Source organism: Phalacrocorax carbo, chromosome 2, assembly GCF_963921805.1.
Source record: "Phalacrocorax carbo chromosome 2, bPhaCar2.1, whole genome shotgun sequence".
NCBI lineage: Eukaryota > Metazoa > Chordata > Aves > Suliformes > Phalacrocoracidae > Phalacrocorax > Phalacrocorax carbo.
This window is the reverse complement of record NC_087514.1, coordinates 17534187-17554955: the sequence shown is the minus strand read 5'-3', so window position 1 is coordinate 17554955 and position 20769 is coordinate 17534187.

The following is a 20769-nucleotide window of genomic DNA, read 5'->3' as shown; positions in this document are numbered from 1 at the left end:
AAACTCATAGCACTGTTACCATTTCCACAACTTTTCCTCTGTGTGGCAATGTAGGAAAAAGAAGGGAACAAGATGTATTGCAGGAATCGGATGGGAAGCTGTCTCATATGGTAAGCAACACCAGTAGTAACGTAGTTGCTCATTTGAGCCAGTATTAATTCCTTAAACTTTTTTTTATTTTAGACTCTTTTTTCATTTCTCTAGTGTTTTGTTTTGTACAGGGCTTTTTGTTCGGTTGGTTTTGATTTTTATTTTTTTTTATTATGTTGTTTGTGGGTTTTTTATTTTTCCTAATACAAAATGAAAATGTATTCAAAACCTTGTTTTCTGAGGAAGTCTACTCACAAGTACTGCAGAAATATTGTTTACTATATAATAATACCTATGGTTATGTAATAACTAGTATTTTATAATAATAATGATGATTATTATGCCACCTGACTAAGAAAAAATTTTTAAGCAGTAAATGCCCATTAAATCTTGACAATTGTCTTATAGTTTCATTGAAAATTGAGAAACACAATATATTGTATTTACTTTAAAAGTGCTCATAACTCAATGCTATATTCACTGGTTTTAAAAGTACACAGTAAAAAGCTACAGTGTTTGAATTCCTGTGCAGTGTAGGTGTAAAGATTTGTGACATCCCCAGACAGTTTGTCAGTTTGCACTTCACTCCTTTATGATTAGATATAATATGTTGCCCTTTTTTTGAAGATACTAGAGAGGATTATTTAGCATATAAATTACTTCCTCTAATATGTCCATCAACACAGGAAAAAGGAGTAAAGAAGTTTGAAATAAAGGAAGGAGAAGAAAAGACAAAAATATTATAATTTTTTTAAGCAACATTCAGTAGTTAGAAGTGTATATACTGTAAACTGTTGTGCTGTACGTTGTAGACTACACACAAACTCCAGCTGTACGCCCAGAACAAAAACACAGGGTACCCATCTAGTTTCTGTTGACCCTTTTAAACTCTTCGTCATCTGGGGTTAGCTATTTTCTCTGCATTTTCATTTATGCAAAGTATTAAGAGCATCCAATTGGCCTTAGTACCAATAGATATCTAGGGTTTTGCAGAAAAGCGTTCCTGGTATCATTGCTGATGTGCTCAGTGGGTTGTGGCAGGTGGTAGAGAGGGCTAAGGGCACTGGAAGCCTTGTGGTTACACCTTTTCAAGATCTTCCTGCATGGCCATATCTGTCTACTCTGAGTGCAAGGATAAGGGAAAGACAAGAACGTAATGACATCACAGTATTATTTGGTCTGTAAAGACAGATGGATCTGCTGTTGTACCAGATGCATAAAAAAGGTAGGCATCACGTAAAAGACCTTTGGAGAACTTCAGAGTTAAGGAGGCTTTTGTCCAACACTTAATAACTACTTTTTTGTTATAGTCAGTATACTTCTCAAAAGTCAGCATTGCTTTCTGTTACACTTTCATGGAAATGTGTAGCTGACTTCTTACTGTTCACATTCTTCTGGGATCAGCTGTAGCGGACATTTTGCTCATAGTGTTCTAGCTTTCTGTGTTATCCCACCTAGGTGAACTGCAATGGAAAGCAGCTGCAAATTTTCTATCTGAAACTAGGTATAGCATGCCATTTTGTGCCCTGATACACAGATAAAACCTTCTTTTTCTCCATTTTTTCTATTTACCTTTGTATTCACATTTCTCCTGCATCAAAAAGGTGGTTTTCAAAACAAACCAACCAACCAACCAAAACTGTGGTTTTTTTGTTTGGTTTGTTTGTTTGGGTGTTTCTTGTTTTGGGTATTTTTTGGGTTTTTTTTAGTCTTATCTTTAAAAATACTGCTATTTTACACAGTTGAATTTTGCAGCCAAACCACATAGAGAGATTTACACTGATTACAGTTCAATTAGTTCATTCACCCATTGATGAAATCCTGAAGCATCAAGAAAATAGTTGTATGTGTTTGGAGACTACTGTTCCCACTGCAAAAGAAAGTCTGAAATTTCATGCAGAGATTTAAATCAAAAGGTCTTTATGGATGGGTTTCTGAAATGTCTATCGAATTGACTACACTGGTTGAATAAACAATAAAAAACAAACAGCTGAAGAAAAACTACATCTAAACAAATCTTTCAGTGCTGATAATAGTCAAGGGCAAGATAAGAAGAGGTCTGCACAAAAGATATCAAAAGGACTATTGCGAAGGAATAAGGAAGAATAAGTGTCTGAAAAGATATATTTTGCTAGGTTATAACCAAGAGATAGACAATAATTCTGTAAAGTGAATTTAAATTCTCCATTTTTAAAAGCTTTCCCCTTGAAATATTTTTTCCTTTTTTAGTTTAATTGCTTTACCATCTAACTTCCTTACCACAGACGTAACAGCGAATAACAGTACTATCAGACCTCAGCTGGATCATCTGGTGATGACTGAAGACTTGGCTGTAGCCTACAGTGCCCTAGTGGTGGCAGAATTATGAAATTCCCACCAGTACAGGTAACTGAGTGGAGCATAATTTGTGAAGGCTGCACACAGAAGGAAAGGTAGCTTCAAATGTGTGGCTAAATATGAAACAAGACCATCATTCCTGGAGAATGGGAGTTCTTGTGTCAATGTACTAGTGGGTGGAAAGGAGAAGAAATTAACGTTTGCCAACACTGGTGATAGAAACAAGGTATCAAATGCAGTGACCAGTTTTGAATCATCAATTAATCTTCCACCTTATAACTGGTAGTATTATAAGTCATGTTGTGACTGGTTAATAATACTATATTTAAGCTAATTTTTTCCTCATCTTATGTTTAGGAGATAGTGTTGATCTTCCATCATCAATTACTAAAGATTTTCTATGGAACTCCTCAGCACAAGAAGGTCCACAAGGCATAAATTATTTGACAACTTGACCCTAAAAATTTGGAGAGCATCCAAAATATGATTTTCTAGTAACTTAACTTCACATGATTGAGGCAGCAGAATACTGAGAATATTTTACTCCCCAGATGCATATTGGAGGACATTTCCAGCCCTTTAACTTTCATTTGCTCTTCTTCACACCATAGAGCAGAGTGAAGCATATTAGCTAGTGTTCATGATAAAAAGCCTAATTTAGAATTCACAGCATTCGCCTGCAATATGTTTGATGCTTTAGTTGGGATAGAGGTGTCTAGAGATTAAATCTACAGCTGTTGGAACATTTTAGAATACTTGGTGAAAACAAGTTATTAAGTACAGCTTGAAAGTAGAATTAAACCTCTGAAGTGTAAGTTTTTCTTACTGTGGCAATCTAAATTTGCATACGAAAAAGTCAGGTAATAATTTAACTATTAAGGCCTTCACCCAGCTCTGCATCAGTGTACCTTTGCAGCTGTGCAGGGTTCCACTGGCTTCGTGGTCACTTGAGTTTAGCTGAGGGTAATTTTGGAGTCAAAGGACAATTTTTTAAGCATTTATTTTGTGTATCATTACTTAAACATTCTACTGATTTTGTGCCCACACATGAGTGTAGTGGTAGACACAGATGAAAAGACAGACTGGCCTAGAAGTTCTAGGAGCAGAATTTTTCCCTTAAATAATTGACTGCTTTGAGTTTCAGAATTTTTGCTTGCTTCACATGGAGACTTCCTCTGTCAAGAGAAAAAAAAAAAAAGCGTCTCGGAATATCCTTTCAAAAACACATTTTTCTTGCACTCTAATACTTACACACCAGAGCAAAGGAAAGCCAAGCCTGATATTAGTCAAAATTGTTTCAGGCTTCCAGTTTCAGATAAAATATGTATCAGATGGTCACATATGTATCATCTGATACATGAAGAAGTAACTTGCTTTTTCAAACAGTGAATACTATCAAAAGTCTGTGTTCTGAGATACTTGTCTTACATCATTAGATATGGACATTCTTTGTTTTAATAAGATTAAAGAAGAACAAATTACTGTATCTTCTTTATAGGGAGCATTCATTACCTCTCATCTTAAAAAAAAAAAAACCAGCAGTGCAAAATTTTGCTCTCAAATGTAGTATCTAAATAATTCTTTGACATTCATTATAGACTTTTGAAACTAAAATGAATATGAATATCTTTTCATCTGATGACACATTTGCTTTTTTCTCTTTTATTATGCTTTGATTAAATACTTGAGTTGCAACAGCCTTGCAAAGTAATTTTTCAACTTTACCCAGAGTGCCATCTAATGGTACTATTGTCTCAAATGGGAGGGGAAAAAAAAAGAGTGGGTCATATTGAAGATTTAATTTTAAGATACAAATGGATTACCTCACTTTATGTTGGAATGCAGCCATCGATTTGTTCAGCTAGTAGAGCAGGGTAAAGCAGAAGTGATCCAATCTTTGTATTGTGTTCTCATTGGACTAATTAATAATCATCATAAATTCTGCTATTTTAGTGAAACAATAAGACTACAATATTTAGCAAGGGAAGAAAGTGAAATAAGAGCAGTGGCAGGATAATCTCAAATCTTTTTCATCTTCCTTCTCTCTTCTAGGTAGCTATCATTTTCTGCAATTCTGAATGTTACTTGACTCTAACACAGTAAAGTGTCTAATATTAAGCATAAACTTAAATTTGAACTCCAAGAATCTATATAACTGAAGCCACAGAATAATCTTAGAATTCAAACTTTCCTGACTTAATTGGTTCTGTGAAACACCTTGCATATGTGTGGCACCTTTAAAACCTACTATTAACGATGACACATGACTCCAGCTAGTGCCTACAATAGATATCTAATTAATTACTCCCATTTTGCACAGATTTTTCTGGTTTGACCTCCAATCTCTTGTTAAGGCTTGCATTGACTGTAAATCTTACATATACTAATGCCCATGGTAACATGTCAGGCTTGCTTGACAGTGAGACAAAATTTAGCTTGAAAAGCCTTGTGCTATATAACACCTTGGCCCATTATACTCAATCTACTTTTATTGCAGTCAGGGAGACCTGAATTCATCTCCCAAATGATGCTGGTTTCAAAGAAAAAATGCTCTGCTAATAATGCACTTTATGTTGGTCCCCAGATAATGGTTTAAAAATTGAATTGATTTTTTTATCACATGCAGTTTTATTTTTCTCAATACAAGATGTACATTGTTGAGATTGAAAAGGTACAGCAGAGAGCAAAAAATATTATTCAGGTTCTGCAAGTCTGAATTACAAAGAAAGACTTGCCTGTATAGTTTAGAAAATAGTAGTCTAAGTAAAGACCCTGTAGGCAGGGAAATAAGATTTTGAAACAAAAGGAACATGATAACACTAACATACATGAAGTGTTTAATAAAAGAATTTTAAAAGAGGGTAACTGGCCTGAATGACAAAAGATGGCAAAAAGATGATGTAATACAGAAATTGTACCAAATGCTTACACCCATTCCATAAAATAAATCAATTCAGTGAAGTAAAACATATACAGAATTAATAAAAAAATAAAAGATACATTGTTGATGGAGTAATACAGACATACAAATACTACTGCATACTTAGTTGTCATGAAGATGGCCACTTAGGTGTCAACAGGAGCTGGACAACAAATTATGTATATGTGGTAAGCGTAAGCTCCTTTGACTAGCATATTGTGCCAAACAGAGGATGAATATTTCAAGTGTGAATTATTAACTTGAGTCCAAATGTGACTGTAAGTTTCTATTTGTCACCTCTGTGTGTGTGTTTGAGCATATTTCATTCCTGAAGCATTCCCATTCATTTTACTATCAGGATATTGAACCGGAACACCCCCTGCTCCCCACATCTCATTTTAAAATCAGGAATTCAGTTCAAGTCTCAATCGCTTTCTCTCTCTCCCTCTCTCTCTCTCTCTCTCTCTTTAATGTAAAGATAAAACCATTGCAAACCACAAAAGTTTTGTGTCCTCTTTTTCCACAGCTGCACTCACAAAATAGAAAGTGCTTCTCAAAATCAACACAGAAATTTTAGGATAAAAGGCTTGACAGCTGTAAGCTTTTTCCTTAGGATATACTGTACCAGGACCAAAAAATTCCAGCCATCCTGCAAAAGCAAAATACTCTAAGCTTTTTTGTGGACTGTTCTTCAGACTGAAAGTCTCCTACATGAAAAGAAAAATTTTTAGCTCTTGGACTGCATATCTAAAACTGCAACCTATGATAGATAAGGCCATGTTATGAACTTACTCTCTCCATTCAAATCCATTAGTTTCATTGGGATTTTCTCAGTGGAAGAAAATATAATCTAATATACAATATTAAATAAAAACCCATAAAGTCTTAAATACTATTTTTCATTAATTTTTAGATACCATTAAGCTTTTACAAAGGAAGACCAGAAAGAATAAGAAATAGATATAATGGATTTACCAGAGGATAATTTGGTGACATGGTAACTTTATCAGACTATTTCTTGAAGAAAGATATCCTTGCTGCATAAGACTGTGGTGTGATTTTTCAACTTCATGTTGAAGTGTGACTAGATATTGAATAAAGATCATCACTTATTCCAGAAATTTATGGATAGTTTTCCTGGAGTACTGCTTGTTATTTTACTGGTCTTTTGTTTGAAATAGTTGCTAGAGAAGACTCTGCCAATCACCTTACATGGATATCTGCTGAATTTTTCATCTGTATTATCTTTTGAAAGGAATCATCACAAAGACCTGTGATAGCACTAGCTAACTATTTACATATAGTTCACTGCAAAAAAAAACCCTGCTAATTCCAATGCACAGATAGTCACTAGTTTTTCCCTCATAAAAGTAAGGAATGAAAGAGAAGTACTGCTTTTCTTTGTCTTAGGATGATGTTAAACCTTATACTTCAAGGATGGTTGAGCCTAATTTCACACTTTTTTTTCATCTGTTGTCCACTGTTTGCCATTTACTCTAACACTAGTTACTCCTTTGAGCACAGGTGGGAAGCAAAGTGGAAAATGTGCTGGCATAAGTAAAGGTTGTACAAGAATTTCCATGTCTATGCTGTTTGTGTGTGTATTGCATCTCTTTTCTCTTTTTTGCATTTTCCACACACTTATATAATGGAATGCTGTTGCACTCATGATCAGAATGTCTATTAAAAAAACCCAATAAACAAACAAACAAACAGATAATTTATTGGAATTTTTTTAATAGCATAATGCTTGCTTAGGGAATTGAATCTTTGTGACAGGATGGTTGGTCACAAGTCCAGAGGGTGATAGGAGTATTTGATGCAAAAGTCCTTGCAACAACACCCAGCTGAATTGGAATGGGGTTCCTTAATCACTAATTTGCCCAGTTTTTACAGCCAGCCGGGCTGCAGTCCCCCATGACCACCTCAGCACATGCATGACTCATTTCTGTTAATTGTATTCAACTATGTACAAAAGATCTCTAAACTATCTCATCTGTTTGCTAAAGATTGTCTTATATGAATAATTTTTTTGTCTGCAAGAATAATTTCTACTGAATATTTACAAGATTCTAATTTATTTACAGTTTTTATCAGTTTTACAGCAGGAATGGCCTGCGGCAGTTTTTGACCACATTTTGCACCCAGGGGGTTAATCAACACATCAAACACACAAATAATACCTGTCAGTCCAGGTGTAGCCAAAACTGTCTGGGGGGTCTCCAGGGCTGTCTGAATCTCATGTTCTTGCAGGTAGTCCTTTGTCTTGGACAAGTTTGTTGGTTTTTTAAAGCAGGCAAAGGGACTTCCTAGATCATCCATGGTATTAATAACTAAGTGTTATTAATAACACTTATTAATAACTGGGTGTACACAAAAACACAACCTTGATACCCTGCTGCACCACAGCTGTAGCTTACATTCTGTAGGTTTTGTCACAAGACTGCACAGTAAGAGAAGGATGAATTCTGGCAGGACAACCAGCGATCAGGCCCAGCCGGCATGGCTTCATGAAACCTGATCTCATTCTATGACAGGGTGACCTGCCTAATGGATGACGGAAAGGTTGTGGGTGTTGTCTACCTGACTTTAGTAAAGCTTTTGACTGTGTCTCCCACAGCATCCTCCTAGAGAAGCTGGCTTCTCATGGCTTAGACAGGGGTACTCTGCACTTGGTCAAAAACTGGATGGATGGCTGAACCCAGAGAGTTGTGGTGAACGGAGCTAAAATCAGCTGAAAGACAGTCACGAGTGGGGTTCCCCAGGGCTCAGTTTTGGGGCCAGTCTTGTTTAATATCTTTATCAATGATCTGGATAAGGGGATTGAGTGTGCCCTAAGTAAGTTCACAGATGACACCAATTTGGGTGGGAGTGTTGATCTGCTTGAGGGCAGGAAGGCTCTTCAGAGGGATCTGGACAGTCTGGATCGATGGGCTGAGGCCAATTGTATGAGGTTCAACAAGGCCAAGTGCCAGGTCCTGCACTTGGGTCACAACAACCCCATGCGGTGCTACAGGCTTGGGGAGGAGTGGCTGGAGAGCTGCCTGGTGGAAAAGGACCTGGGGGTGACGTCTGGCAGCTGGCTACACATGAGCCAGCAGTGTACCCAGGTGGCCAAGGTTGTCAACAGCATCCTGGCTTGTATCAGGAAGAGTGTGGCCAGCAGGAGTAAGGAAGTGATCGTGCCCCTGTACTCGGCACTGGTGAGGCTGTCCCTCGAATATTGTGTTCAGTTTTGGGCCCCTCACTACAAGAAGGACATTGAGGTGCTGGAGTGTGTCCAGAGAAGGGTCTTGAGAGCAGGTCTTATGAGGAGCGGCTGAGGGAGCTGGGGTTGTTTAGCCTGGAGAAGAGGAGGCTGAGAGGAGACCTTCCTGCTCTCTACAACTACCTGAAAGGAGGTTGTAGTCAGGTGGGTGTTGGTCTCTTCTCCCAAGTAACAAGCACTAGAATGAGAGGAAATGTCTTCAAGCTGTGTCAGTAAGGGTTTAGATTGGATATTAGGAAAAATGTCTTTAGTGAAAGAGTGGTCAGGCACTGGAACAGGCTGCCCAGAGAGGTGGTGGAGTCACCGTCCCTGGAGGTGTTCAAAAAAACGTGTAGACGTGGCACTTCAGGACATGGTTTAGGAGGCCTGGTAGTATTGGGCTGACGGTTGGACTTGATGATCCTAGAGGTCATTTCCAACCTTAGTGGTTCTATGATTCTTTGGTATAAACAGGGAAAATTAAAAGTTGATTCAGTGGCAAAGTTTGAAGAACAACAAAAAAATCCTTTTCTGTATAACATAAAGAGAACTATTGATAATTTCATACTGTAACAGAGAGGGTTAATAGTGATGAGATGCATCTCTAGAAAAATCTCTTCTACTACTACTATTATCACAGGAGTGAAAGGAAGGATTCATATATGTGCTTTCCCCTTTGACCATACATAATTTGAGCATTCTCTTCTTTAATAGCATACAACAGGGATACTTGGCTACAAATCCCATTAATAATTAGCTTCAGAAAGCTTCAAATACACTTCAAGGAGACTAGTATGTACATGTATTTATTCATCTGAGGGTACAAAAATAGGTGTGCATAGAAATAAATTAATAAATTGAAAAAGGATTGAAAGGCTGTAAATTCCAATACTTTTTATGCTTGCAGGCTAACTTACACTGATGCCATAAGCAGCTTTATTTTGTATTTTGTAGATCCATTAAATCATAGTATGCTGTAAATGCATATTTAAGGCATTCAGAAGCAAAATCTCAAAAGAACTCATCTTAAGTATGTTGAAATAAAAGCTGGAAATGTACCTGATTCCCAAATTCTATTTGAGTTCAGAAAGCCATATAAAGTGCTCACAGCTTTGAGCTGTGAAGTCAGGGCCTGAGATGAAAATTGTGACCTCTACGCAACTATGAATTCTGTTCTGGTGATTGCCTCAAAATTAGTGTACGAAGTTGATTGTAAGGACCAGCATAATGCTTTCTTCTACATGCCTGCTGGAAAGTTGGTAATGTTTTTTGTCAATGGTTTCCATCCTATGAATTCTCTATACTTTTGCAATGTAAATTTAAGAATGTGTTCAGTAAGGAAAATATGAATATGCTGTTCTGGATGAATAAGCAGCAGAAAGGTTGGTGTGACACACTAATATCATAACAACCATATGCTTTGTCATATGTGTTTATCCAGTCAATCAGGATAATATTATTCCATTTGTATCTTACTATAGATATTACATTGGAGACAAACCCAAGTGTTCAGAGATTATGAAATTTATAGTGGACTGAAGAACAAAATATAAACATCATTCTTCACTGTAAAGTGCTAAAGCTGCAAGGTACTGGGGGATCATATTTTCATCAAAGCAATAAATGCCTCATGAGGATCTAACATCCAGCTATCACTTTCATCCATTTCAGCCTTTAATTCTGAATGTAGTAGACCTCTCCAAACACTGTTTGTTTCCTGCCTTCTTGTTAATTTCTTTGTTCCATTGTCCTTATTTCTAATGTAATTTTTTTGATTTGTCATTTCTACAAAGATGCACACTGATATAAAAGATGGGAAACCCCGCTACATATTTCAACATACATATTTAATGTTGATCACTACACTTGGATATCTCTCACACTATGATTGCAACATATATGACAGCAGCTGAAGCACTAAATAAAAGAAGATTAAAACATGTTATAGTGGGGTGTAAATGATAATTCTGTGTTGATGTATTGCTTCCCAGATGCACTCATACATCTGTTATATGCTCAGATTGGACATCTTTCTAGTTTGGGCTTAGAAGTATTACGTAGGTAAGAGTGAGCATTTTTCTTGCAGATGCTCACAAAGATCATTTTCTTCACTGGATTTTGCTTTTTTCCCCTGCATATGAATATCTTGAGAATAGGATAGAACATTAGTCAAGATCTTTGCTACATAGTTTGCCTGACTCTTTGGTGCAAATATTTTCTTGTTGACATTCTTTTCCAAACTTTCCTTTCCATAGTGACTCTTCCATATTGATTCAATTCCGAAACCTTCTTCCATTGTTTTCACAATGTTCTTGGAATATTCTTATTGAATTGTCCCCCTTATTCATCAGCCTGCATGATTCTTCCTATATCTTTAAAAACAAAAATATTCTTCATGTTACTGCTACCGTCTGCTCATCTGTCCAGTTCAGATTAGGTCAGATTCAGTTTATGTTTCTTGTTCATGTTTGTTACCACGTTGCTTCTACCTATCTCCCTGATCATATCTATTAATCATTTACATGTTGAATCAAAAGGCAGGTATTATTTTTCCCTTAGTCCAGGCCTAATGTTCTTACCCTTTGTAAGTGGATGATTTGGTTTTTTCTTTATCTTAGATGTTTAGTTGTCATCTCCTACTAATCCCCCACCTGTACTCACAATAACGCTCTGCTTCTGAGAAAACTAAAACAGTGTAAAATGTGAATTGCATGATTGTTTAACATCTATCTGAAAATATTTTCTGCTAAATCATGACTAATTACATGAGCATTTGGAGACATTTTCTCGCATCCTTTCATTGAATAGCATCTTACTCCTTAAGATGTCCATCACAATGCAAGTAATTTATGCATAGAGGATATATCCAGTGACTGCAAATAAGGGAGCCAGAATATGGCCTCAGTAGAACATGCTGCCAATCGTCAAAGAAAATAGTTGATAAATATTATCAACTATATATCAATTATATATCAATTATATACAATATCAATTATATATATATATAAATTATATCAACTATATATCAATTATATTATTTGAGTAGTTAAAAACTTGAAATAATCAAAATGAGTGATAATATAATTTACTTCTGCAGATGGACCTAAAAAATCCTAAAAAATTTTTTCTCATAAAGTAGTTGGACATCTGTGTTTAGTGCCAGAAACATTTATCTTGTTGCAGTTGTCTCTGTAAAACTGATTTCTATTTTATTATTATTAATTCATGAATGGGTGAAATCTTTGTCTGTTCATTCATATAACTATCCTATCAAAATTAGTGCTCTCCTTCCTGTTTTACATTAACATAGCCCAAGTCATTTAAATGATAAATTAGCCAGTTATGTCTAAGGAGACTGCTATCACCAGTAAAGTGAGACATATGTGATGCAATATTTGCAGTACTAACTAAAACCTTTTAAAAAGGTGATGATTACTGTGAAGAGAGAGGTAAGTATAATTTCTGAGAAAATCCTGCGGTTTTTGAGTTGAGATTTAAAAAAAAAAAAAAGTCATCACCTAAATCAGATGTAAGCTTTCAAAACAGAATATATGACAGATTTTATTTTTTATTTATTTGTATTGGTCTCCTTCAGAGAGGTATATGTCACACTCTGTCCTCACACAGTTCTTTGGGAATTTGTAGTGATGAAGGGCTTTAGATTTCTCTCTATTGAGTATTTATTTTTGTAATAGTAGTTTAAACTGCAAGATAATCATAGAGAATATTTTTATTTCTGTTGCAGTACTTCTAGGGATGCTTTCTAAAGCTGTAATGAACAGGTTGACTCCCGTCCCCCCATGATCATCTCTTTCTTGCCCCTCCTTCCAAAGGAGTCAAAACCCCAAACCCAAACCAGCCAGCTCATCCCTTCTCCCTCCCAGAAGAATCCAAACAAAAAGTTCATTATAGCTTCTGGGTTTGACTGGCTCATGTGTTCATTTGTAAAGTGTACTGCTGACAGTCTTAATTTTCAAGTCATTATCCATTATACACAGCCCAGCATGTTGAAAAATATCAAGCATTTTGTAAAAAGTCCTCTTTCTTCTTAAGGATGAATCATAATTTTACATTCTTACAATGTAAAGGGTTCTGTAACCACTCCATCCCTGGTGTAACATTGGTAAAGTACGTTTAATAAATCAGGTTTATGGTTCATTCTGAAATGACAATACTTGGGCTGTGTTATATTTTCAGCTGCATGTGTATGGTGCAGAGTTCTGTTCTGTACCTCAATGTTTGCCAGTTACAAGATATAAATAAGGGTTAAATAACAATGGCACTTAAAATGCACTTTAAAATGTGTTGGCATCACAGCATTTAATTCACCAGTATCTGGCACGATGCCTCACAGCAGTATGTTGTCTTCTGTTGTCTTAAGTGTGTAAGACTAATAATTCTGCAATAAACTTTTCACAATTATGTTTAGTGCTATGAAGCAGGTTGAGATAAAGGGTAAATGTGTTACTTAATTTCAGTTACTCCAAAAACTACTTTGAGAACAAACATTTTGTGGCTCTGGCATAGTCCCAGAATTACACTGCTAGCACCCATGACACAGAAAACAAACTAGGGATTGATCTAGGGACCAAGCTGAAGTATATCTATCCTTACAGTTGTGACCTGTCATTGGTGACTAAGCTAAAGACTAAGAGGAGCATGAAATCTGTGAACATTTGCAAGGCACAGTATGAGAGAGACTGCCTACTGCCTTTCATTCATGGGGACCTTATGCTTGTTCTCTTTGCTAAACATACTCATCACAGACTGGGAAATAAACTGGACCAGGTAAAACACAAAAAACCTGCCAGATTTCTTGCTTTTTGTAACAAATTTAGGGTTTTTACCTTCTCTTGGAGCAACACAACACCCCACTATGTAGTCATTTATTAACCACTAGTCCAGATACCTAATTTTAGACACCTGACTCTAAATTTGTTTATTTACTTGAAGTCATATGTATTTACAAAATCTGCAACAGCAGGCTACAATTTCTCTTCATCCTGCACAAAACCCACAATACATGTTATTAATCCCATTGGCAAACACACAAGCTATCACTGTTCACCAGGCCAATCTGATGACCAAAGTTTAAATGGTGCCTGCTATAAAAGGGCTGTCAGCAGTGGTGTGCTCTCCACACTGCTGTGCCAGTATGTCTCAATCCTGACATTGCTCAGTGATGGAGCACTGAAACCCCTCTGACTCACAGTGTTTAAATCCATTCTGATTAGAGACACAGTGGGAACTTTAGCAAGATTTTACACTGTTACAGCCTTTTACTGCTCATAGCTCATTGACTACATATAGGCTGCCAAGCACTAGGAGTGTTTAATGTTGCTCTGACACAGTTTTAAATAAAACACGTTTATTATCATAAGAAGAAAACAGTATGTACAGAAGGTAGAATCCAAGTGCCAGGTATTAAACAGTGCTTTGTCACCTCACAAGAAAATGTCAGCAACAGTGTTTTTCTTGAGATTAAAAACCTGTTCAAGAAGAAAAATTTTGGTGATGCCCACTAATGACTTTCAGATTGTGCACATTATTTAGATGCTTCTTTGCTACCTGCAATTGTCTATTTTGAAATGGTAAGTGGTTTAGTGTGTTCTGATCCCTCCCTATTCCGTTTCAATTTATTTCCCCAGAGAGTATGGGTTAGGCACAGCAGCTGGCTGTCACTGTGACTTGGTTTTTATTCTGCTGTGCAGCTGAGCTGAATAAGGAACAAGCAGAAAAAGTCAGCAAAGTTGTCCAAAGTCAGTCAGTGCCATAGCTGAAACTGGGAATCATCTTGACTCCCAGCCTAAATGTTGCAGCAGTTGCCTGCATTTAATTAAGTACTGTACATTTTGGACACTTTCTTGCTATTCTTTTACATTTACTTAAGCAATTCCTCGGAAAAAAGTGGTAGTCGTGAGGAAAAAAAGCAAAGAACCCATACTGTGAGCTAAGTACTTTGAGTTACTGTACACAGCAGCTTCTATATTTTTGTATGCATGACTTTGCTTATGCAAGTCAATATTCAAGACTTGTGAATTCATTGGAAAACAGTAAAATGGGCCTAACATGGGAATGAAGGCACAGAATAAAGGTCCCTTCCAACCCAAACCATTCTATGGTTCTATGATTCTATGAATAGGGGACAGACTGGAACACATTTTTTAATGCTTTTCTCATTGAATAGTGATCTATTTTAATATATTTCAATTAATGTGACTTAAATAATATGATCTTTGAAAATTCCAGCAATATGTCTAATGAAATCTCATGTTCAAATAGGGATAAATAGGTCCGTTCCTCTTGGTCCCAAGTGACATGCTGGTATTTCTTTACGGTGAGTGAAATTGTATGGTTATTTCACTTCTTCCTTTACTTATCTAAAACTATCTATACTGTCTACTGTGGCCTGGATGTTACTTGCATGGTTTATACTCTCTCCTTGAGATTTTTTTTTTTTTTAATTTTAAACAAAGCCTGTTTGGTTTTAGAAATGTAGGTAATATCTGCTCTAGGTAATATAGTGCTATTCAAAGACATCTAAATGAGTTATATATGAGCTAGTTCCATAACTATATATGCTACAGCTGAATGATTGAAGTGCTTTACTTTGACTCAGTAATCAGTAATCTTGCTGAGGAACCAGGCAACCAGGCAATTGGCTTGGGATAAGTGATAATCTGAACTAGTACTTCCACAGCTGCTACATTATTTCAGGTAGGAATAACTGATTATTTGGAGCTAGCTTATACCTTGTGGATGTACACATGGAATTTCATGTGATTAATGAGAAGAAGTGGTAGCACTCAGACTACCAGGATCTACAGAAAGGAAAATAATACATTTAGGAAGTAGGGGGGAAAAAGGAACACCTGCTAATGGAGCAAACAAATCTTGGGCAGCAGGCTGGCAAACTTGGTGAGGAGGGCTTTAAACTGAGGAACTTGGGGGGAGGGGGACAAACTAGCAATGCTAATGCCACCACACACAATGGAGGAAAAAGACAGGACAACATGAGCAGTGATAAAGGTGCTGTGGTGGCCTCATGCGATGGCAACCAGCAGACCATCCGCCTCAGGGGTTTGCATAGCTGTAGTGGGTCCTCATACACCCCGCTGGGTGCTCAAGCACCTTTCTGAAATGCCTGTACACCCACTCACACAGCATGGGGAATAAACAGGAGGAACTAGAGGTCTGTGTGCGTCACAGGGTCATGATGTCATTGCAATCACAGAGACACGGTGGGATAGCTTACACAACTGGAATGTGGTCATGGATGTCTACAGGCTTTTCAGGAAGGAGGACAGACCAGCAAGGCGAGGTGGGGGAGTGCGCTTTATGTGAGGGAGCAACTGGAATGCATCGAGCTCTGCCTTGGAGTGGAAGGAGAACAAGTTGAGAGCTTGTGGGTAAAAATTAAGGGACAGACAAATATGGGTGACACTGTTTTGGGCGTTTGCTGCAGGCCACCTGATCAAGAAGAGGAAGTTGATGGAGCTGGAAGTAGCCTCACAATTGCAGGCCCTGGTCCTCATGGGGGACTTCAACCACCCTGATATTTGCTGGAAAAGCAACATGGCATGCTATGCATGATCCACAAGGTTCCTTCAGATCGTCAAGGACAACTTTTTGATGCAAGTGGTGGAGGAACCAACGAGGCGAGATGTGCTGCTCAGCCTTATACTAAAACAAGGAAGGTCTGGTTGAGGATGTGAGAGTTGGGGGTAGCCTTGGCTGCAGGGACCATGAGATGATCGAGTTCAGGATACTGTGAGGTAGAAGCACAGCGACAAATCAGATTACAACCTTGGACTTCAAGAGGGCCAACTTTAGCCTCTTCAAAGACCTCCTTGAAGGAATCCCATGAGCTAGGGCTCTAGAAGGCAAAGGGGGTCCAAGAGAGCTGGTCGGTGTTCAAGGACCACTTCCTCTGAGCTCAAGATCGGTGCATCCCCAGGAGGAAGTCAGAGGAGCCAGGACACCTACAAGGATAAGCAAAGAGCTTCTAGAGAAACTCAAACAGTAGAAGGAGGTTCACAGTATGTGGAAAAAGGGACTGGCCACTTGGGAGGAAGATAAGAGTGTTGTCAGAGTGTGCAGACATGTGATGAGGAAGGCCAAGGCCCACTTGGAATTAAATCTGGAAGGCATGACAGAGATAACAAAAAGGGCTTCTTTAAATACATCAGCAGTAAAAGGAAGACTGGGGATACAGTGGGCCCACTGCTGAACAAGGACAGGGGCCCTGGTGATGCAGGATGCAGAGAAGGCATTGTTACTGAATGCCTTCTTTGCTTTGGTCTTCACTGATAAGGCTGGCCCTCAGGCATCTCACCCCCTGAGATAAGAGGACAAATCTGGAGAAAGGAAGACTTACCATCAGTTGAGAAGGACTGGGTCACAGATCACCTATGCAAACTGGGTCCTCGCAAATCCATGGGCCCTGATGGGATGCCCCTGTAAGTGCTGAGGGAGCTCACAGATGTTCTTGCTGAGCCACTCTCCACCATCTTTGAAAGGTCATGGAGGACAGGAGAGGTGCCTGAGGACTGGAGGACAGCAAATGTCACTCCAACCTTCAAAAAGGGCAAGAAGGAGGACCTGGGGAACTATAGGCCAGTCAGCCTCACCTCCATCCCCAGAAAGGTGATGGAGCAGTTCATGCTGGAGGTCATCTCCAGGCAAGTAGAGGAAAGAAGGTTATCAGAAGTAGTCAACATGGATTCAACAAGGGAAGTTCATGCTTGACCAACCTGATAGCCTTCTGTGATGGCGTGACTGGCTGGGTCGGTGAAGGGAGAGCAGTGGATGTTGTCTCTCTTGTCTTCAGTAAGGCATTTGACACTGTCTTGCATAGCCTCCTCACAGGCAAGCTAAGGAAGTATGGGTTGGATGAGTGGACAGTGAAGTGGATTGAGAACTGGCTCAAAAACAGAACTCAGAGAGTTGTGATCAATGGGGCAGAGTCTGTATGGAGGCCTGTCACTAGTGGTGTTCCCCAGGGGTCTGTGCTGGATCCAGCCCTGTTCAAAATATTCATCAGTGACCTGGATGATGGGATAGAGTGTAACCTCAGAAAGTTTCCTGATGATACCAAGCTGGGAGGAGTGGCTGATACACCAGAAGGCTGTGCTGCCATCCAACGAGACCTGGACAGGCTGGAGAGCTGGGCTGAGGGGAACCTCATGGAATTCAACAAGAGCAAGTGTAAGGTCCTGCACCTGGGGAGGAACAACCCCATGCACCAGGACATGGGCTGAACTACTGGAAAGCAGCTTTGCTGAGAAGGGCCTTGGAATGCTGGTGGACAGCAAGCTGACCCTGAGCCAGCAATGTGCCCTTGTGGCCAAGAAGGCCAACAGTATCCTGGGGTGCATTAAAAGGATTGTGGCCAGTAGGTTGAGAGAAGTTATCCTTCCCCTCTAGTCTGCCCTTGTGAGACCACGTCTGCAGTACTGTGTACAGTTTAAGAAGGACAGGGAACTGCTTGAGCAAGTCCAGCACAGAGCTACGAAGATGATCAGGGAACATCTCCCTTATGAGGAAATACTGAGAGGCTTGGGTTTGTTTTGGCTGGAGAAGAGAAGACTGAGGGGGGATTTCATCAATACCTATAAATATCTAAAGGGTGGGTGTCAGGACGATGGGACTAGACTCTTTTCAATAGTGCCCAATGACAGGCCAAGGGGCAATGAGCACAAGTTGGAACACAGGAAGTTCCAGTTAAACATGAGGAAAAACTCCTTTCCTGTGCGGGTGCCAGAGCAGTGGAACAGGCTGCCCAGGGAGGCTGTGGAGTCTCCTTCCCTGGAAATATTCAAAACCCACCTGGACACGTTCCTGTGCCCCCTGCTCTGGGTGTCCCTGCTCAAGCAGTGGGGTTGGACAAGGTGATCTCCAGAGGTACCTTCCAACCCCTACCATTCTTTGATTGTGTGATTCTGTGTTTCAAACAGATACAGCTGGGGAACTAAAACTAAAGTATGAATGTGGGCAATTATTTAAGTAGAATAGAGGCTCTTAAGATAGATTATGTGAAGGCTCTACAGCAAAAGTTGTTGAACTTGTAAAGAGATCAGGTTTGTTTAAGGAAAGACTACAAAAATTGTTACTACTGCAGCAGCATATGCAGATTTAGGCAAAAGAAAACCAGATAAAGTAAAGGAACATAAGCTTTCTGCACCAGTGTCTACTGTGTAGGAGTAAACACCACAGACTAAGAAAAAGCAATGGTGAATTGCTAAGTAATTACTAGGTAAGATGCAACTAAACTTATGTCTTAATGTGCAGCTACCTCATGAGTTTCATAATACAGTAGGAAAATTCAGGTTGGAGGACACCTTAGAAGGCCGTCTTCCTGATGACAGCCTCATTAATATGGGAAGACTCCCCTGAAACCAAGTCTTCCCCACGTTGGACAATCCCCATTCCTTTAGCCTTTCCTCACAGGGCAGGAGCTGTACCTCCCCACCATCCTGCTGCCTCTCTGCTGAACTTGCTGCAGTCTTTCCCATGCAGTGGGTCCGGAACAGCATGCAGTATTCCCAACTTGGTCTAATGCTGAGCAGAGTGGCATAATCTACCTGGAATGCTCCTGTTAATACAGTCCAGGATGCACTGGCCTTCTTTGTTGTCAGAGCACACTGTGACTTATGCTCCTCCTGCTGCGGCCAGGTCATTTCAGCAGAGCTGCTTTCCAGCCAGTTAGAGCCCAAACTTTGTTGCAAGGGATCATCTTTTCCCAGGTGCAGGACTTTGTGTTTGTCTTTGTCAAATTTAATGAGATTTCTGTTGGCCCGTTCCTCCAGGTCCCACTAGATGGAACCCCTGTCTTGAGGGTTATTGAATGTTTCCCCCAGTCTGGTGTAATCTGAAAAATAGATGAAAGTGCCTCCTCCTGGTCATTGATAAGGATGCCAAACAAGACAGGATCCAGGATAGATCCTTGTGTTATTCTACATGTTACCTACCTTAAGACAGAGTATGACCCACTAACCACTAACTTCTGAGCCTGAACATGCAACCAGTTATTTACCCATCTGGTTGTCCACCCATCCAGATAATAATGTCCCAACCTGTATTCAAGAATATTGTGGGAAACAATGTTTAAAGCCTTACTGGTCAAATAGAATGCTCTCCCCCCTTCTGTACACTTAGTTGTTTTAGCCTAGGAAGCAATCGGGTTGGTCAGGTACAATTTAGCTTTTAGAAATCCATGCTGACTACTCCCCATCATCATCATCTTCATATGGTCATAGATTTGTTCCAACATCACTTGCTCCATGATTGCTACAAAGAACAGACTGAGGCTGACTGATCTGTAATTCCCTAGATTTTTCTTTTGGCCTTTTGGGAAGATGGATGCAATATTTGTATTTCTCCAGCCATTGGCAATATTCCCTCTATCTCCACAACTTGTTAAAGATGAGACCAGCCAGATCTCCCAGCACCACTGGATGCAGCCTGTTGATTTCTGGGTACTTGTACAGGTTAAACTCTCTCAAGTAATCCCTGAATCAGCCCTTATCCACTGCTGGTAGCTCTCAACCTTGTACCCTTTCACGGATCACTGGGGCCTTAGAGCCCCCGTTGGTGAAGACTGAAACAAAGAAGGTAAAATGTAAAGTATCTACATGAATAATGGCATATCCACAATGAAGGTTTTTATCATGCAAAAGGAACTGAAAAGCCTGCAAAAAATAAAATACTTCAATATCCCTACTACAACTTAGATAAAACCAGAAATTTAGTAGTGTGAGAAAATGCTCAGATTAATTCATACAAAATCACTCAACAAAACAATGAAAAAGAATTAGTAATCTTTGCCAGCTATTGAGGACACTCTACAAGATTTACTAGATTAAACCGCTGACTGCATGTATTTTTACATGCAAAGTATCAGTGTCATTGGAAAAGCCTGACAATGTTTCATATGCCTCTTGGCAAGTATTGCTGGGTAAAAAGGGCTTTTGATACGAATAGAACCTGCAAGTCATTATCGATCTAAAGTAAACTAGCCTTTGAAGGGAAGTACAAGTATCTTGATTATAACAGATTATAGTCTTACTTGAATAAATTAAGAAGAGGCAGCCCATAACAATGGTATGGAGATGCAATTGTACTAATCAGCTTTTCACAAAGAATTTTAGGTCAAACTGAAGCTGAAAAGACCTAC